Here is an 18,606-nt window from a genome sequence, read left to right as displayed (position 1 = left end):
CGCCCATGGGAGAGGCAAAGGAAGGAAGCAGTAATATGTGGATGGAAAAGGCAAGCTGCAATGCAGTACAAATGTTGATGGGGCTCAAGAGCTAGAATGGCCCTTCAGAGTTGTCCCAAGTTGGGCCTAGATGGCCAGGACTTTATACTCCTGCATCAGTGAGTCACTGGATGTGGGCCAGCCCCCAAATGGGTGAAACATTGGGCAAGGCAGTCCTCTGCAATCTCTAAAGGGGCTAGTAGCTGAAGGCTGTCACTGACAACACTCCAAGCAGCAGGTGGAGCAAGTTCATCATTGGGTCCACCACAGATGGCAACCAGATCACACAGATATAAAAAATAAAGTGAGCCAAGAGCTATATCCAGAGGAGTCTGGATGTCAAGAGAAAAGTACTAGGATGAATCCACGGTCAGGAAGGCTTCTAGAGTCCAGGGAAGCATGCAAGAGGAGGAGGAGTTAGAAAGCCAAAAAGGCAAACAAGATAGGCTTCCTTGCCTCTGTAGCAAATTTATGGACTAACTAGAAGTTTTCCACCCAAAAAGCCAAGAACAAGTAACTACTAAGGCAATGGAAGGAGGAAAGAAGAAGCAGTAGCTAAGCTTTGAATGACATGAGCTTAGAGTTCTGTAACTTAGAAAAGAATCTGTGCTCAGCCTGCATAGTAACAATACTGAACTGTTGCCTAACAGAAGGCGGAAAGTGCTTTAATTAGTAGAGAAGCCTCTTTAAGTCTGAATCTTTAGGCAGAACTGAAATACCTTTCACACATATATAGAGGGGTGCACGAGCAAAGTCTCCAGTTCATTGCGCCTTCTCATTCTCTGCTGGTGAAATCCACTACTGTCTGATGAAATCCAAGGGGGTCTCATCTCAAGTATACCTGTTATTCCTGGATTCACACAGACATGTGGTATGACTAGCCATTTGACCACTTCTTTCTTTGTGCTTTTGTGTACAAAACTCCCATTTCTAATATAAATCTATTAATAGAACATCCATAACTTGTTTTGAGGCTCTTTCTCCATTTCCAGAATTATTCTGTTGCTAAAAAGTGAAGGACTCCAGACAAATTTCTTCCTTCATGGATGCTACTAGTAATTCCACACTATATACTTACTTTTTAAACATCTGTCAGTCTTCTTACATTTTTGCATCTTTCACTGGAGTATATTGCTGCTCACTGACAGCTGTGTCAGATAACTGTACATTCCAATGACTGGGCTAATAGGATCGGGATCTTCAGCCCCTTGTGCCAAATTACCCATTTTGATTGTGTGGCCTACTGACTTTTGGGTAGCATTTCTTAATGCTGGGATGCTCTTTCTAACACTGTGTCTAGCTGAATAGGATCTTGCATAAGATTAATGGAGAAAACTACTCATTTATAACCGTAAGGGCCCAATTCTTACAGGAGTAAACTTACATGTTTTCTAGTATCATGAAATGTTGCTTCCTTTTACCTGCTGCTGAAACATAGGTGTCATCTCTCTATCCTTCTCTAACATGATTCTTGGCTAGAAAAAGTTTACCTGTGCTAATAATTCTTTTTCCTGTTTCTATAGTTGGTCTTTCAGGCTGCTTTGCCTGGAATAGTCTGCTTTGTCTCCTAAGTCTGTGCCTCAGCAAGGACTTATATTTCTCAGGTGCCAGCCACCCCTTCTCTTTCCTCTTATTTTTATCTGCATTTTTGCATTATATCTTGTTACTTCTTATTAAGGAAGTATATTTTAAAAGAAGAAATCCCTGCTGACTTGCTTAATTTTTCAGGTTAGTTAATAGAGATTTGTAGAAAGATACTCTGCAGTACTTCTCCAAAGGAGCCTGCCTCCAACTGGGAAGTCTTTCTACTTCACATTTCCATATCTTTAGCATGCAATTTACACATATTATATATACAGAGGCTGGCTTACTCAAATTCGGTAATTTATAAGAATGGAGTCCCCCTTACTGTAGATTGGACATATTGCGGTATTTCTTCCAGATTTACGGGGTCTTCCCGTAAATTTGCAGTCTTCCCCCGTGAAATTGCTACTGTTTTCTAAGCTAAGTGACAAGTTGGGATGGACAGGGGTAGGTAGTGTGGAGGCTGACACATGTGCATTCCAGGGAGGAGAACATAGAGATCCAGGTTTCTGAGGGAGTAGAGGCTTGCTGTGTTCTAGCAATAGCGAGGAGGCTAGAGCTCAGTGAGTGAGAGGGAGATTGTTAGGCACTGAGGTTGGAGGTATGGGATCGGGGTTGTGGAACAAGAAGTGCATATCCTTTAGGACCTTGGAGGCCATGGTAGGCAAACTGGATTTTTCTCTGAGGAACATGGAAAATTATCTGTTCTCCTTCACCACTATTCTTTTTGTCTGAGGCAGGAAAAAAAGTGACAAAGAGTCTCTCTTTGACCAAATTTTAGTCAGATCCTCTAAATTCTCTTGCCAACTAGGCCTTGATTTTGAACTTCTATGTCTTCGCATCACCCAATTTTAGCAGAAATCTTATTAAGCTGTTTAGACAGAATCCCCCCCCCCCTTAATATCTGATTGGGTTCCTCATTGTTCACTGTCCTCCAGGTGATGTCTGATCACCCTGGCCTGCCTTCAGCAAGAATCCTGTTAGGTCAGGTAAGCCAGAATCCTCCCTGACCTCTGATGTCTTTTCTTAGTAATTTTCTATCCACTGATCCCTGCAACCCTGCTCTTTGGCCACAAATTCCCACTGTTTTTTATGTTTTGTGTTGAGTTGATCTCTTTTCCCTGCTGCAGAACCCCATCACAGTAGTCCCTATACCTATTGTAATATCCACGAATGGAGTCTGCCATGCTGTTTTAACAAGTGTCATGAATAATTTTTCTTTAACAGAAGATTCCCTTTCATATCCAAGGATAAATCCTCCATCCGAGCCTCACATCTTTGTTTAATGAATTGTCTTTACTAAGATATATTCACACTTATTATTTAATTATTAATGTATTGAAACTTTATCTTTCACATAGCCTTTAATCATGCTTAAGTTATTTTCTATCTTAAAGCCAAGATATTTTTTTGACTATCATTTCTTTGTGTAGTTGCATCCTATTTTTTTCTATCCCTTCATAACCAAATTTCTGAAAAGAGTAGTTGTCTACTTTCCCTTGAGATCAATTGTTTTTAATATTCAGCTCCCACATGAGTGAGAACACACGAGATTTGTCTTTGTGTGCTTGGCTTATTTCACTTAACATAATGTTCTCCAGTTCCACCCATGTTGTTGCAAATGGCAGGGTTTCATTCTTTTTGTGGCTATATAATATTCCATTGTGTATATGTATGACAATTTATTTATCCATTCATCCATTGATGGGTGTTTAAATTGATTTTCTACTTCTTCATCTCCCATTTATAATACAAATCACAAGAATCTGTTATCCACAGTATTTACTCCACTAAAATAACTGTTTCTGACTTCACGAACTACTGTTGAATGGCCGAATCCAATAAACCCATTTCAGTCTTTTCCGTATTTGTACTTTTGTTGACCAGTCCTTCTACCTTGAGATGCTCTCTTTGTTCGGCTTCCCCAAACTGCTTTCCCTTTCTTCTCTTGCCTTTGTTAGTTCTTTGCTAGCTCTTTCTCCACATAGCTGTATATTAACCAAATTTTGGTTTTGGATTTATTTTTATTCTAAACACAACTTGAATGACCTCACTCATACTTATAGCTTCGACTACTACATAATAACCCGTTAACTCCCAAACAAGTCTTCAGCTGTGATGCCTTTCTTGAGTTTAAATATATATTTCAGTGTGTTTCTTTGACATTTTCCACATTAATCTACTATGATATCTTAAGCTCAACTATCGCAAACCATTTTTGCATCTCATCTCAGTTTCTATTTCCAACCCTGTTCATAACATTATTATCATCCATCTATTAAGGATAGTAAAAAATTTGGAAATTATCCTAGTTTTTCCCCTCAACTTCTTATCTCTACTACTAGTAAATCTTGTCAATTCTCTTTGTTAAATAACTCTCAAACCTGTCACTTCATTTCAATTCCTGCTACACACAGTACTCCCGCCTTAGTTCAGGTTATTATTAGTTATTTTTAGGATTATTAAAATAAATAGGAAATTCCTCCCATCTAAACTTCAGTTCCATGATTATCATGGAAGTCTTGCCTGATAGTCTATGGAGATACTTGTCTACTCATCTGTTTACCTGTATGGCCACAAGGGGAAAAATTTAAAAATAGAGAAATTAATCATATCTACCAATCCAAAAATAGCTGACATAGGCAATGGTCCTGTTCAAAATAAAGTGGTACTTATCTTTTTTTTTTAAAGCAAATAGTCTTGTGTGTAGCTGTCAAAATGAAACAGAGCTGGGCAGTAGTTAAAGCTGTGAAAACAGATTTTATTCAGGAACTATTGCAATATGGGAATAGAGATATCAGTACAGAACTGGGATCAATTCCCAATACAATAAAGACAGCTGGAGATTTATAGCCAACGAGCACAATGACGGGGTCGGGAGATGGAAAATTACTGAGGAGACATCAAGAATAGTTGGATTCTTGCTAAACCAACTTAACAAGATTCTTGCTGAAGACAGGCCAGGATGCTCAGATATTAAGGGTGGGGGATAAGGAATTTCATCATATATCAATGGGGGATCAGATTTCAAGGGTGGGGACTCTCTTTAAACTGACTTAGCAGGATTTTTCCTAAAACCAGCTATGTAGGCCCAGCAAGGATGGAGGCCAAGGTCGAGGCCTTGTCAAGAAGAGGGATCAGAGGAGCCTAACTAAAATTTGGTCGAGAGAGTGTCTTTATCAATATATCAATTGTTGATAATGTAGATCATATTCATATTTGATAAATTACCAATTAAATAAACCTGAAGCTCAGGAGAATGAAGATCAATAATTTAATTGGCTTGTTTCAGACATAGATTGTTTAAGACTATCTTTTGAAGTGATTAAAGGATATTAGCCTGTATGCCCACTTGATGTCATCTTTTATTTGTAAAAAATCCTTTTTGCATCTTTATGATCTGTAGGAAAAATTCCAAACTTGTTTTCTTTTTTTTTTTTTTTTTGAGACAGAGTCTCACTCTGTTGCCCGGGCTAGAGTGCTGTGGCGTCATCTTAGCTCACAGCAACCTCAAACTCCTGGGCTCAAGCAATCCTTCTGCCTCAGCCTCCCAAGTAGCTGGGACTACAGGCATGCACCACCATGCCTGGCTAATTTTATATATATATATTTTAGTTGTCCAGCTAATTTCTTTCTATTTTTGGTAGAGACGGGGTCTCGCTCTTGCTCAGGCTGGTTTCGAACTCCTGAGCTCAAACAATCCGCCTGCCTCGGCCTCCCAGAGTGCTAGGATTACAGGCGTGAGCCACCGCGCCTGGCCCAATCTTGTTTTCTTGACGTATGAAATCCATTAAAGTCTTTGCCATGAATATCTTTTTTTTTTTTTATTTCAGCATATTATGGGGGTACAGATGTTTAGGTTATGTATGTTGCCCTTGCCCTCCCCCCCCCCGCAAGTCCAAGTTTCAAATATGTCCATCCTTCGGGTGGTGCGCATTGCACTCTTTGTGTTTGCATATACCCGTCCCCTCCTCCCTCCTTCCCCTCCCCCCTGCCCAACATCCAATAGATGTTATTCTTATATGTGCACTTATGTGTTGATCAGTTAATACCAATTTGGTGGTGAGTACATGTGGTACTTGTCTTTTCTGCCTTTTCTCAACATGTTTTGTGAATCATATACAAGCCAAACTATATGTGATCTTTTTCTTACGTGTCATTTTTCTTAAATCTAAGACTTTACTCAAGATATTCCCTCTTTCTAGCATGGCCTTGTCAATTTGTAAACTGTCATATTATCTTTTAAGACCCATGTCAATGTCACCCCTTCCCAATAGCTTCTTTCTCTTGCCTTCCAAGTTGGGTTTAAATGTAGCATCCTCTATAATCCCTTAGGGTCCTGTCTATGCATCAGTTATAGTAATATTGTACCGAAGTTACTAGTTTACATGTTTACTGTCCCCAAAGACCATAAACTACAGGGAGGCAGTGATGTCGTGTCAGTCATCATTGTGTACTCAACATCTACCTCTGTGCCTGGCATCAAGTAGCTGCTCAATGCATGTTGGTTGAACGAATGAATGGATAAATGAATGAATGAACAAGGATTCTATAGCTGGCTGATTTACCTAACATTTGGCTGTCAGTAAAAACAATTGTTAAAATAAACTCAAATCTTTATTTCCTCCATGCAGCAAGGAAGAGACGTCTGCAATTGTTATTCATGGGCAGCTCCAGAAAACAACAGAATTGCAGACAAAAATTGGCACACTACCAAGCATTAATTCCAGTGAGTTTCTTTTTCTTTTTTTAAAATAAGTTTTTATTTAAAAGATTTCCTTTTTAATCTGTTCCAAAGTGTTGGAAGCTGAACTATACAAGTTCCTGCCACCCACCCTTCCAGTACAGTTTTTTGAGGACATATTTTTTTAAATGGAAAAATAACAAGAGGACCCTCTACTGAAACCAGGTAGGACCAGAGTCAGTTCCTCAGGACACTGTGGCAGTGTGGCCAAAGCTAGCCTTCCAGAGCAAGCAGTCAGGGGAGTCTGGGGATGGGGCCCTCCCTCTTAGAAAGCTAAGCAAAGTCATGTTCTCTTTAGATTGGTCCAAATTCAGATTCGAAAATCTCCATTATGATGTTCCCTGGCACTCTTTTCATACTTTATATATCAAAGGCAGCTCCCTCTTTTATGGCCAGTTTTAGCAGGCAAAGAAACAAAGGAATACAGATACATATATGTGTGTATGTGTATATGTATATAAATAATATATAAGTAAAATATGTACTTATTTTAGGTATGTATATATACATATTTGGGGAGAGGAGGGTCATGTAAACCTAAACAGTTAATAGATATGTGTGTGTATATATATTAATAATATGTAGGTAAAATATATATATTTTAAATATGTATGTATACATATTTTGGGGGATGAGAGTCATGTGAACCTAAACAGTCATCACATTACCACAAATGAGCCTGACATTAACAAAAAGATAATAAATAACTCCTGGGGGTTAAGTGACAACATGGGTGCAGCAAGAAGGGAAAGGGCACACGTTTCACTATTAAATACACTTTGATATTTGTTTGGCAGAGTTCAGGCCAACCCCAGGCTTCCGCACTTGCCAGACAAGTAAGCTAATGATACTCAAAGAAAAAAAATTAAAAAGAAAAAATTCAAGCAGAACTCCATACCACAGTTTTCCTTCGAGTCAGTTGGCCAGCAGGCACAGTCTCCTTACTGCTTCCTGCCCAGGAACAGAAACTATGGCTTCAAGGCAAATGTAAAAAAAAAAAAAAAAAGTATGTCCACTTACAAACATGAAAATACATAAACTTCATCAAATAAAGAAAAGAAGAAGTCTACTTCCAGCAAAACTAAGGTAGCACCACTTTCTCTGCATTCAATGCTTAAGTGGTTCTCAGTACATGTTCTGTAAAAAAAAATGGTCACTTGACTGATGGGTGCAGCCTGTTGATGGATAAACTCAACATGAAATGCAGTAGGTCAGAGGAGGAATGAGCCAGAAATGAGGAAAATAAGGGTTTGGGATAATTTAGCTTAAAAGGAGGTTGTCACCAGACTACAAATGCTCTTGGCTGGCCTTGGCTCTCCAAGAGCTCTAAATCATCTGTGAATTAATGCAATGTGGTTAACAGTTAACACTCTTATTCAAATCTGTGTACATCTTTAAGAATAATTATTACAACCTAAATTCAACCATGTAAACAGCACTACACACAGTACAGACCTACCCTGAAAAACAATATGCAAAACTGAGATCTGTATCGTTTTGTAATGTTAATTCAACCTAACAGTCCCGTCCCTCACCCACTTTAGACCTTCCCCCACAAAAATATCTAACTTGTGCAAGAAATGGCAGGCTTATTCTATCTGAAGCCTTCGAATATACACAACATGTAGCCAGGTTCAAATATTTTGGGGGCTCCCTCCTCAAAAAGAAATAACCAAAAAATGAATCAAGTGCCTAAAACATGATACTGCATTTTAGAGCCCTTTCAGATAGAAGGCAGAGAAAGGTGTAAAGTAGAAAATATCCAGATCTTCAGTAATTTCCAGAGAGGTCCAATTCCTTGGTTGGCTGCAGGGCAGCGGGCAGATCCTTGCTGCTGCCTGGGACAGAGCCACTAAGTCTGCTCCTCAGCACACAAGCCCTCGGGCCCTGAGCTGAGTGCACCTCTCCCTCTCCCTGGTCTTTTCCTTCGCTCCATTTCCCACTCCACGAAGGTATCGAAGAGACTTGGCCAGGCTTCATCCTCACTGCAGTTGCTGAGGACCGGGCCAATCACCTGAGTGAAGTTAAGGAACATGTTCCAAGTGTCCCGGGAGATGCCCTGGATCCCGGAGGGGTTCTCTGTTAGGAAGTTGAGCCACTGGTCCAATATTGGAGGATTGTTCTGGGTAAAGACTAGTTTCCACAGGGCAATGGCTATTTCCCAATGCAATGACTGCGGCCCTTCTTCAGAATCCAGGCCAAACTGAAATGTAAACCGGTAGAGATCCTTGAATTTATCCTCTTGTTTGGCTTCTGTTAAGAGGCTAGGGAACCGTGCACAGATTCCGTCAATGCTGTATGGACTTACTGCTTTGCAGCCATCAAAAAACTCCTTCCTGGTGAATTTGGACATGGTTGCAGCCTTGAACTTCCAAGCCAAGAGCAGCATTTGAAATTCTGCGGCATCCACACACAGGTCATTGCAAAAGTGCTCCATGCCTTCCTACAAAATTGCGTCCTCCCGCTCATCCTTGTAGCGCCTAACAGTTCTTCCAATCTCTGCAAGGAAGACTTCTCAGCGTTGCACCTGGACTCCCTCCCAGCATCTCCCGAGGACGCTGGCAGCTGGCAGGCCTCAGTGGCAGCCTCCGCCTTCTTGGTACCATTGAGGAGGATACCCTCACCTGGCTTGCCACAGGGTGACACCTGCTCCTCATGGTGGCCTGCACCCCGTCTACTGTGTGACTTACTGCTGGAGTCACGGTCACCATTCTTGCTGCCCAGGGTCGATGAGGGATTCTTGCACTTGGCGACACACTGGCCCATGGTGCTGTGGACCCGGCCTCTAGGGTGGCTCCCTCTGGATCCGATGCCCTCGCTGCCGCTGGCCCATGTACCTCACCATGCCATCAGCCAGAGGAGCCAGCCAACAGCTGCTCCAGAGGTTCCTCCACTCAAACCCTCTCTGGAAACGACGGTGGCCCGGCAAGTCCAAACCACGTACCGTGCGGGCTCGCGTTTCCAGGCTCCCTCCCACTGCCACCGCCTCCTCTTCATCTGCCGCCCACGGCTGCCGACCTGATGCCTCTCCTCCAGTGAGTTTCTGAAAGGCATCTTTTATGGCCTAATCAGACTTCTTCAAGCTGTTTCTATGTACAGTTAACGTCTCATAACTTGGAATTTTATTTCATCAAGCATTTAAACCATTATGTTGGAGAGACAATGAGAATATAGGATATGCAAATAGAACTGTGGGAAGCCTTTTCCCAGGGACCTCAACACAAAGCAAGGATTTCCCAAATAATGAGCTGTCGGACGATGCCCCTCCTTTTCTTCTTCCATGGACCTAGGCAGCTGACTAAGATACTATCTGCCATCCCAACTCAAGGCAGAGCCCAGGCAATGAAGGAGGAGAGCATTCTTAGACAAACAAGAGGTGTGGACAGCAAAAAAAAAAAAAAAAAAAAATCAAGATCGGTATAAAATTTGGCCACAAATAAAGAATTAATAAACACCACATGCAAAATTATAGATGTAAAGAAACATATGAAAATTTGTCCCAGAAAGTAGATAAAAATTTTGGAACACGACTATTTTGTTTGTTAAAGAAGATTAGAGACATTACAGGCTCTATAATAATCAAGACTCAAAGAGATCCTAAAACTCCAGAACATAGGCAGCTGGAAAAGCCAGAGAATATATAAATAAATAAATAATGCCATTCCCTGTTTTAAGATAGACTTAGAAGGAAATGTAAAATGGGTTTAGAAGCAACAGGGAACAGAAACAACATTGCAGACAATTATATTAAAGGAAGAAAGGATTGGAAAAAGGTATAAGGATTAAAAGCTTTTTTATTCCTTTACTGTCATTTTAATAGGATCTTAGAAAGGAGAGAAGATAAATACTTGTGGTTGAACAACCACCTTTAACAAGAAGGTCTCCTCTTTACTTTTGAGGAAGTGAAAAGACAGGACTGTTGGAACAGGAAATAGGACAGGAGCCATTAGTTAGTGTGATAATGAGCCTCAAGAAACATTGGATGTCCAATATTGAAAAGGGATATTTCTAGTCTAGACTACTGATAACTTTCCTATCCATATGTGAAACCCTTGGACAGAATGTGGCTCAAAAAGTTTGATTGAGGCTTTCAAACATTATTTTGTAGAATTTGTGTTATACATGTGGCATCAGCCGCTCAAAATCTGATGCCACTCTGATACCTGATGTGACCTCTTTTTTTCCAAGAAGGTTTTAGTATGTTTTCTTCGTTGTCAGTATTCTGACATTTTACAACAATGTTCCTTGATTTGAAACTTCTTTCATCTATTGTACTATGCATTTCGTGGGCCTTTTGATCTGTCTTTCAGGTCATGGAAACTTTCTTGAATTAATTTCTTGATAGCTTATTTCTCTCTATTTTCTCTTTCTGAGACTTTTATTAATCATATTTTCCAAGCACTCTTTATGTTCTCTAAACAAGAGTGAATTTAGACAGTTGTATATTCCATGTCCTTGTTTAATGAATATAATAAATTCTCTCAGATATATAAGGATATTTATTATTTTTAAAAATCCCTTCTGATGCTGTATTTTAAAATCATATTGGAGTTCCCTTTTCATTTTGGTTTATGCCATTCCTGTTAGAAGGGTTCTTTAGGTATCTGGTGATCCTTGGCTGTCCATTTATATGAAGAGTGAGACACTGCGATGCTGTTTGGAAGCTTTGTGTGCATAGGGGTGTTTAGTTGGCCTTTTCCATTGGGTAAACAGGAAATTGCAAATCCATTTCGTTTGAAGCCCACTCAGGTGTTTTCTCTTGGTCAGGTGTCTTCCCATGAAATTAATCCCTGAATCTCGTGTATATAGGAAGGGAGTGGGCGGAGGGGACATAATTCTCTGATTGCTACCAAGTTAGAAGCTGAGAGGACAAAGGAGGTTAAAAGGGTCTTATTATTTAATTTCCTCCTCTATTTTTCACTGCCTTACACCAGCTCTTATATGCGCCTATTGTCTGCATACCAAATCTCTCTAGTTTATCTTCTCTATTCACTTAACTTTTCCATCTTCTGCTGAGGTGTAGAATCCGGCAGTCATCTGCAGAAAATCAAGGAGGGGATGTGGACATTAATTGCTTCTTTTGTGGATTTTTTTTTCTCAGTCTTTATTTTTCAAGGCCTTATTCAACATCGCCAATGTACCTCCAATTCTAGATCCTTTCTGAAGTTTGTGGGTATGTCAGTCTACCTACAGGACTCTCCCATTTCTGGCTTGGTTGCAGTTCTCTTTTTCTGATTGGCAAAATCGTTTACATTTGTCCATTTGTTTTCCAACTCCCCAGATTTTGTTGCTGTTACCTCCAATGCCTCACTCTTTCTCCTGGAGAATTTTATTCCTCTTCCACAATTGGGGGAGAGACACGGAAGAAAGGGCCCTCGGTGCATTTAGGCAATGTGCCACTAGGAATTCCTAGTCGATATTGACTCCCAACTCTTTATTTTGAAAAACTTCAAATATACATAATTGCTTTCTCTCTATTTCTGCCTATCTGTCTGTCTCTCTTTCTCTCTGACTAAATTTTGGACAATTTGAGCATCCAAACGATGAGTAAGTAAATAAAATAATGATCCATTTTTGCTGACCCATTTCAAAGTCTCAGTTACCATGAACTATACTCCCAAATATATGCATAACCTTAAATCCATGAAGAATAAAGTCTTCCTACGTAAGCACAAGATCATTCTCACACTTAAAAAATTAAAGATAACCCATAACATCATCTAGTATACAGTCCGTATTAAAATATTCACAACTGTCGCCAAATGTTTTTTATATCTATCCTTGTTTGTTTACAGGATCTAGTCAAAGATAACATATTGCATTTGGATGCCATTCCTTTTCAGTCATTTTAAATCTAAAACAGACCTACTAATGTTTTGATGTGGAGGAGGTCCACATTCTGGATTAGGGTGATTATTTCCTCATGGTGTCATTAAACTTGTTCTTTTATTCTTAAAGTTTCCTGCAAACTGAAAGGCAAGTCTGAGGCTTGATTTGATTCATGTTAAACCTTATTGTCCAGAATGCTTTGTAGATGATGCTATATTCTCCTTACTGCATCACACACATCAGGAGGCACATAAAGTCAGGCTGTCTTAGTCTTAGTGTTAAGTTTAATGATGTGATTAAAACAGTGAACACTAGATCTGTTATAAGCCAACAATTTTCCTTTGAATCAATAGTTGATCTGTGGGGTGATACTTTTAGATGATGTGAATCTCATGTTTCCCAGTCACTTCCTACCTAGTCATTTTAGAATCAATTCATAATCCTTGCCTGATTGTGAATTATGAAATTGTGGTTGCAAAATGGTAATTTTCTAATTCTGTCAATCATTTTGCATTTACTGAGTAGCATTTTTCCCTAAAAAAAAGCTTTCCCTTTTTACCTTAGCTATATGTGTGTGTGTGTGTGTGTGCGTGCATGTGTATAATGTACACAGAATTTATTTGAATATTTATTTATTAAAAATAAATCGTTTTTGACATTTATATTATTTATTTTGTATTTCAAACTTTCTAAAATGTGGACAGCGGAAGTCCCTTCAGATTGGCTCCTGTGTACATTTGGCATGACTCCATTAGTCATTGAGCACCTTTTTGTTTTCTTATGTTATGAGATATCCCATATCCACCTGTATTTTTCCTGTACTAGACTTGAAGTCATCCATTTCTCCCAGGAGCCTTTCTTCCTCATAGTGGGCACTGGTATTTGGAAACCAGAATCTGTGCATTAGGAATTTGCTCATTGCAGTTTGGGGTAGTATTGCTTCTCAGCACTTTTAAGAGACAGTGCTAGGAAAAAAAAAATATATATATATGTATAAACATATTTAACATATAAAATTATAAATTCATACTAATAGTTTCAATTAAGATTTACCATATTAGATATTTTATTATATTCATTCATATCATATTTTTGTCTCTTTTTCTTACAATGAAAATCTTGGTACCCGTATTTGCTTTATTCTACAATTCACATAAAAGTGTTTTTGGAATTATAATACCAATATTGCTACTAACAATAAACTATAATAAATAGTTCAAGATTTCTTTGCAGTTCACTTTTTCCTCAGAATAGATGCTACTAAAGACACAGTGTTACTTAAAATACTTCTATTTTCTTATGTTATGTCATCAATTTAATATATACCTGTGGTAGATTTATTTCTTTATATTCAATTTTAGATGTTTTCTTTTCAAATCTTTGTTATTTAATTTTACATTTTGAATAATATAAACCATTTTATGTTTTGACTATATAAAGCATTACTCAAAGATATGAAAATGTATACTCAGATAAAGGTAAACTATGATAAAAGCCAGATAGAGTTATATTCAGATTTTTGCTTCTAATCTTATTCCCTCCACCCTACTCCCACACACTTTTGGTCACCTTATGAGCAACCACCCAATTTAGATAATCATTGTCATTTGTTTCTGATTCAGCCTTTTTGTGCTTCCTTTTGCAAAAATGAACATATATTTATATTCTTTCTTGCACAAAAGGAAGCAATCTCTCTATATACTATTTTGCACCTTTTTTCCTACTTAACTATGGCATTTAAAGTGAAAATTCATAGAAATCTTCCTAATTAGTTTTATAGCTGCCATAGTATTTCATTGGGTGGATGTGGTTTATTTAACCTCCTACTGATAGGAATTCGTGTAGTCCAACATTTCAGTAGATCTTACTATTATAAAATTGTGCTGCAATGAATAACCTTGTGCACATATTGTATTATATTTGTAGAGATGTATCTTCAGGGTAAATCCTAGAACTGGGATTGCTCATTCAAAGCATAAATGCGTAAATATTTCTTCTGTCTTCTCCACAAGGAGTTAACCAATTTTAACTTACTACCTAACCACTTCCATTCAATCTTGATACCTGTTTATACATTACTGTTTAAAAAATCTTTGCATAACCATCTGGAGAATTAGAGTTTTGTTTTATTTTGTTTTACTGTTTAATCCTTTTTCCTTTACTACCCACCGGCATCTAATCCTCCTTGTAATTTCTTGATAATCTTAAAACTTTTTATGGCCCCTTTTTTGAGACCTTATAGTTATTGAAGTATACAAGGTATTTCCTATTTCACAGTTGTCTCTTGTTAGCCCACCTATGCATGTTAAGATGTTGGTCACTTATCTCTTCAATGTGTACCTGTCTGTAAAACCAGTTCAATCAATCATCATAGTATTTGCCAGAGGCAGGGAATTTTCTGTTATTGTGGTTTTGGAAATGTTTTTCTTCTTCCTTCAGAGAGAACAGCAACTTAGCTAGAGAATTGAATTGTGTTGAGAAAACACATTCCATAAGTGCTCTATATGTATTTTCCCAGACTCTTCTGACCTCTAACTTACGAAAGTGAAGATGTTTCTTTTTTCCCCACCTTTGGATTTTAGGTCTCCTCTCATTCTATTTGCATGAAGTTCAAGTTCTTTAAATTTGTAATCTGAGAAATTAAATAACACATTGGTGACTCTCTGTCTTCCTTTGATACTAATGATGGAAGGCATGTTACATCTCTCTCAAACTTTAGGATACATGCTTTTTATCAATTCAGAAAAAATTGCTTTAAGTTAGTTTCCTAGTTTCATAATAGTGGTTTATGTTTTAATTTTTTTTTTTTCACATCTCCTTTGGCACCACAATGTGAACAGATTGGATTTTTATCTGTGATACTCTCAGGTTGCATTTTCAGCTGGTTTTGTGTGGTTGCCATCTATTCTAGCTGTGGCACTTGTTCTGATAGGGTTAGTACCCATTCCATTCAGTTGTAAAACATTCTAAATATCTCCCTTGTTGTGTTGACCTGACACTAGTCTATGAGCTAGTGCAAGTGCCTTCTGAAGTTTATAGTTATCTTTGGCTAATTGAGAAATATTGGGACAACAAAATGAGTTTGTAATAAAGATAAGGGTATTCACCTTACAAAGCTATTCTTTATTCTGAGTCTGTGCCATTCCTAAATTTTTGGTTACAAATTGTTCATACTCTAATGGAAAAAATGATAATGGTAGTTTGGTTTTTTTCTTTAACATTCTTACTTGGCTTAAAGAAAGATAACACTAACTCAGTCCTCAAAATTTTAAAAAAGAGAAAAAAAAATTTTTGTGAAATTTAAAAGTCTGGAAGCACTAATCTTTGTCTTTTATTTTTTATGGCAATGTCTAGGCTGGCCTGTTACTTGTTTATGAATCCATCAATATCATTTCTTTAGGATTGACATTTGAGATTTAACTTTATCTTTTGAGTTACCGACTCTTTTTGCATTCCTCTTTGCTATTTCCAGGAATGTTTATAATTCTTCACTTTTTATTTTTATCCAAACTGTTCAGTTTTGTAGTTGATGCTGTCTATTCCATGTTCCTTTGGTCACAAAGGCCTAGTGGCACATCAAGAGTAATAAACAGGATCAACGAATAAACTAGATTTTTCTGGCTGTTGTCTTTAGATAATTCCCACTCTGCAAATGCTCTTTCAGTTGTTTCTAGAAGTTTCCAGAGAGCATCCCACATGAGTGTATTAACAAGTCTGTCAGGTCTGCTGATTGCACACACCTCTGCCTCCCACATCGCTGATGAAAGTGCTTTGTCATCATCAATGGCACCAATGCTCCCTCCTGTGGATAGGATGTCTGGCCAGTGGTGCTCTGTTCTTTTACTCTCATAGATAAGGGCAATAAATATGGGAAAGATTAAAATAATATTTTATTATCTGCAGAAAATATCTATATAGTTAGAAAATCCCAAAGAATTGGCAAGAACTAATAGTATTATTTTTTTCATAAAGAAGATATGTCAATTGCAAGATAAACAAATCAGTAATATTATAACGTATTAATAATAAATGGAGAGTCTAGACAGAAAAGGTCTCCCTTCAATATAATGCACACACACACACACAAAGGCATTGGGATGAAATTACACATAGCTTTGTAATGAAAATAATAAAACCTTAATAAATATAAATAAAAATTTTGAGGAAATATAAAGGTACATTAATAGATGGGAGAATAAACATCTGATAATTCTGACTGGAGCTGTACGATCTAGAGCTGGAAGAGGGAAACAGGAGAGGCTTGCAAACAGTCCAAGATAATAGAATTAAAGCAATAGGGAAAACACAGCACCTAACAGGGAACACAGGCTGGGAACAAAGGAAATTATCAAAAGGATGTGGCCAATGATAAAAAGAGCGGTAAAGAAAAGAGAACAAAGTTCAAAGCCAAAGGTCTACGTTGAAGAGAATTCAAACAAACAAGGGAAGAGACTGGAGGAGGAGGGAGGGAGGACATGGCCTGCTGGTTAGAGCCTGAAGGGTTTCCCATAGATACTGATTCAAATCCTCTTTCCTATGGAGTCAGAGGTCACCACCAGAGGTGTACAAATGCCAAACTAATTCAATAATAATTTTCCAGCGGCTAATTTAGAAGTTACAACTTTGATTAACAGTCCAAGATTTTATCTTAGAAAGCAATAAAATGCTTCTAAATTTCATATGAAAAATGAACAGGTCACACAATCACAGAACCTACAAAGCAGCAGAGAAAGGGCCCATTCTACCAAGTATTGAAACATGCTCAATACTAAAATGCTTGGCTACTCAGTATACCATAGAATAAAGAGATCATTGGAACAGAATAGAACTCTAAACACTGTAGGATGAAATAATATCACAAAAGAATTGAAAAGGAAAGACCATTCGTTAAATGGCAACTTGATACCTGGCTAATAAAATGAGAAAACAGTAATTTAAATCCACTGCATGCTAAATTTATATCTCTCACCAAAATGAATTCCAGAGAATAAATGAATAAACATTTAATAAAATCAAATTATCAAATACTGAGATGAAAATTATTCAAATATTTGCGTTTATAATATTCTTTTCAAGATTTAAGTCATAAAACACAATGAGCTCAAGATATTATTTTGTATGTGGCCCTTTCTGTGGCTGCTCTGCTGCTGGCTCCACCTTCCCTGTCTATGATTCTTGCCTGCCTGCATCTCATACTAGATTCTGGGCTTTTAGAGGAATCGATGTAAAAGACATGAAACATATGTAACAATAAAAGTAAAATACATATTTAAAATCATCTGTATAGTATGATTCTATTTGTGAGGAAAAATATAAATATACGAGTATGTATGTGCGTGTATATATATTAGCTTATATAGGCAGAGGGGAAAAAAGGAAGATACCAGGGAAATCACAAATATGTCTATCTCTGGAGATTAGGATTACTCTAATTTGTTTTTGTCTGAGGACTCCTTTACACCCTTAAAAATTAGTGAAGACTCCAAGGAGCTTTGTTTGAGTGCATGAGATCTATAGATATTAATATTTATTATATCAGAAATAAAAAGTGATAACTTTAAAACACATTTATATATGATTTTGAAAAATTATTATTTTTAATTGACACAATAATTGTATATATTTATATTACAGTGTGATATTTCAATACATGTATATAATGCATAATGATCAAATTGGGGTGATTAGCATAATATCACTTCAAACATTTATCATTTGTGTTGAGAACATTCAAAATCTACTCTTCTAGATATTTGAAAATATATAATAAATTGTTTTTTTATTATAGTCACCCTGTAGTGCTATAGAACTGCAATCCCCAACCCCCGGGTGGCAGACCAGTACCGGTCCATGGCCTGTTGGAACTGGCCGCAGAGCTCCGCCACCCCTGCCACCCTGTGGAAAAATTATCTTCCATGAAACCTAGGAAACGGGAGTGAGGGGGGAAGTTCTGCACAGCAGGAGATGAGTGGTGGGTCAGCAAGCGAAGCAGTCATCTTTATTTATTTATTTTTTTCTTCACCTTTTTTTTTTTTTCAGGGTATTGTGAGAGTACAAACATTATGGTTACACTTTATGTCTTTGCCTCAACCAAATGCGGGTTAAAGGCATGCCCTTCCCCCCTACAGTGCTCCCCGTGTCCTTTAGTTGCGGATTTACCGCCCCCCAGTCCCCCTAATCCCTGGAGAGTATTTCTGCCACGTGATCACCCTAGTGTTGATCAGTTACTACCAATTTGATGGCGAGTACAAGTGGAGCCCATTCTTCTGCTCTTGTGGTGTCTCACTTTAGATAATGGTCTTAAGTTTAATCCAAGAAAGTATAAGAGGTTCTAGATCACTGTCGTTTCTTATGATTGAATAATATTCCATTGTATACATATACCAAATTTTAATAATCCACTCATGGAT

At 37.8% G+C, this 18,606-nt stretch overlaps 1 pseudogene; it reads right to left on the bottom strand.

The window, feature by feature from the left end:
* Nucleotides 1–8,219: 8,219 nt before the first annotated feature.
* Nucleotides 8,220–9,133, bottom strand: LOC105818351 (annotated as a pseudogene).
* Between the last annotated feature and the right edge of the window lie 9,473 nt (nucleotides 9,134–18,606).

Source organism: Propithecus coquereli, unplaced genomic scaffold (genome assembly GCF_000956105.1).
Source record: "Propithecus coquereli isolate 6110/MARCELLA unplaced genomic scaffold, Pcoq_1.0 Scaffold44, whole genome shotgun sequence".
NCBI lineage: Eukaryota > Metazoa > Chordata > Mammalia > Primates > Indriidae > Propithecus > Propithecus coquereli.
The sequence above is the reverse complement of the archived record's forward strand: the minus strand, read 5'-3'. Positions and strand labels throughout refer to the sequence as shown.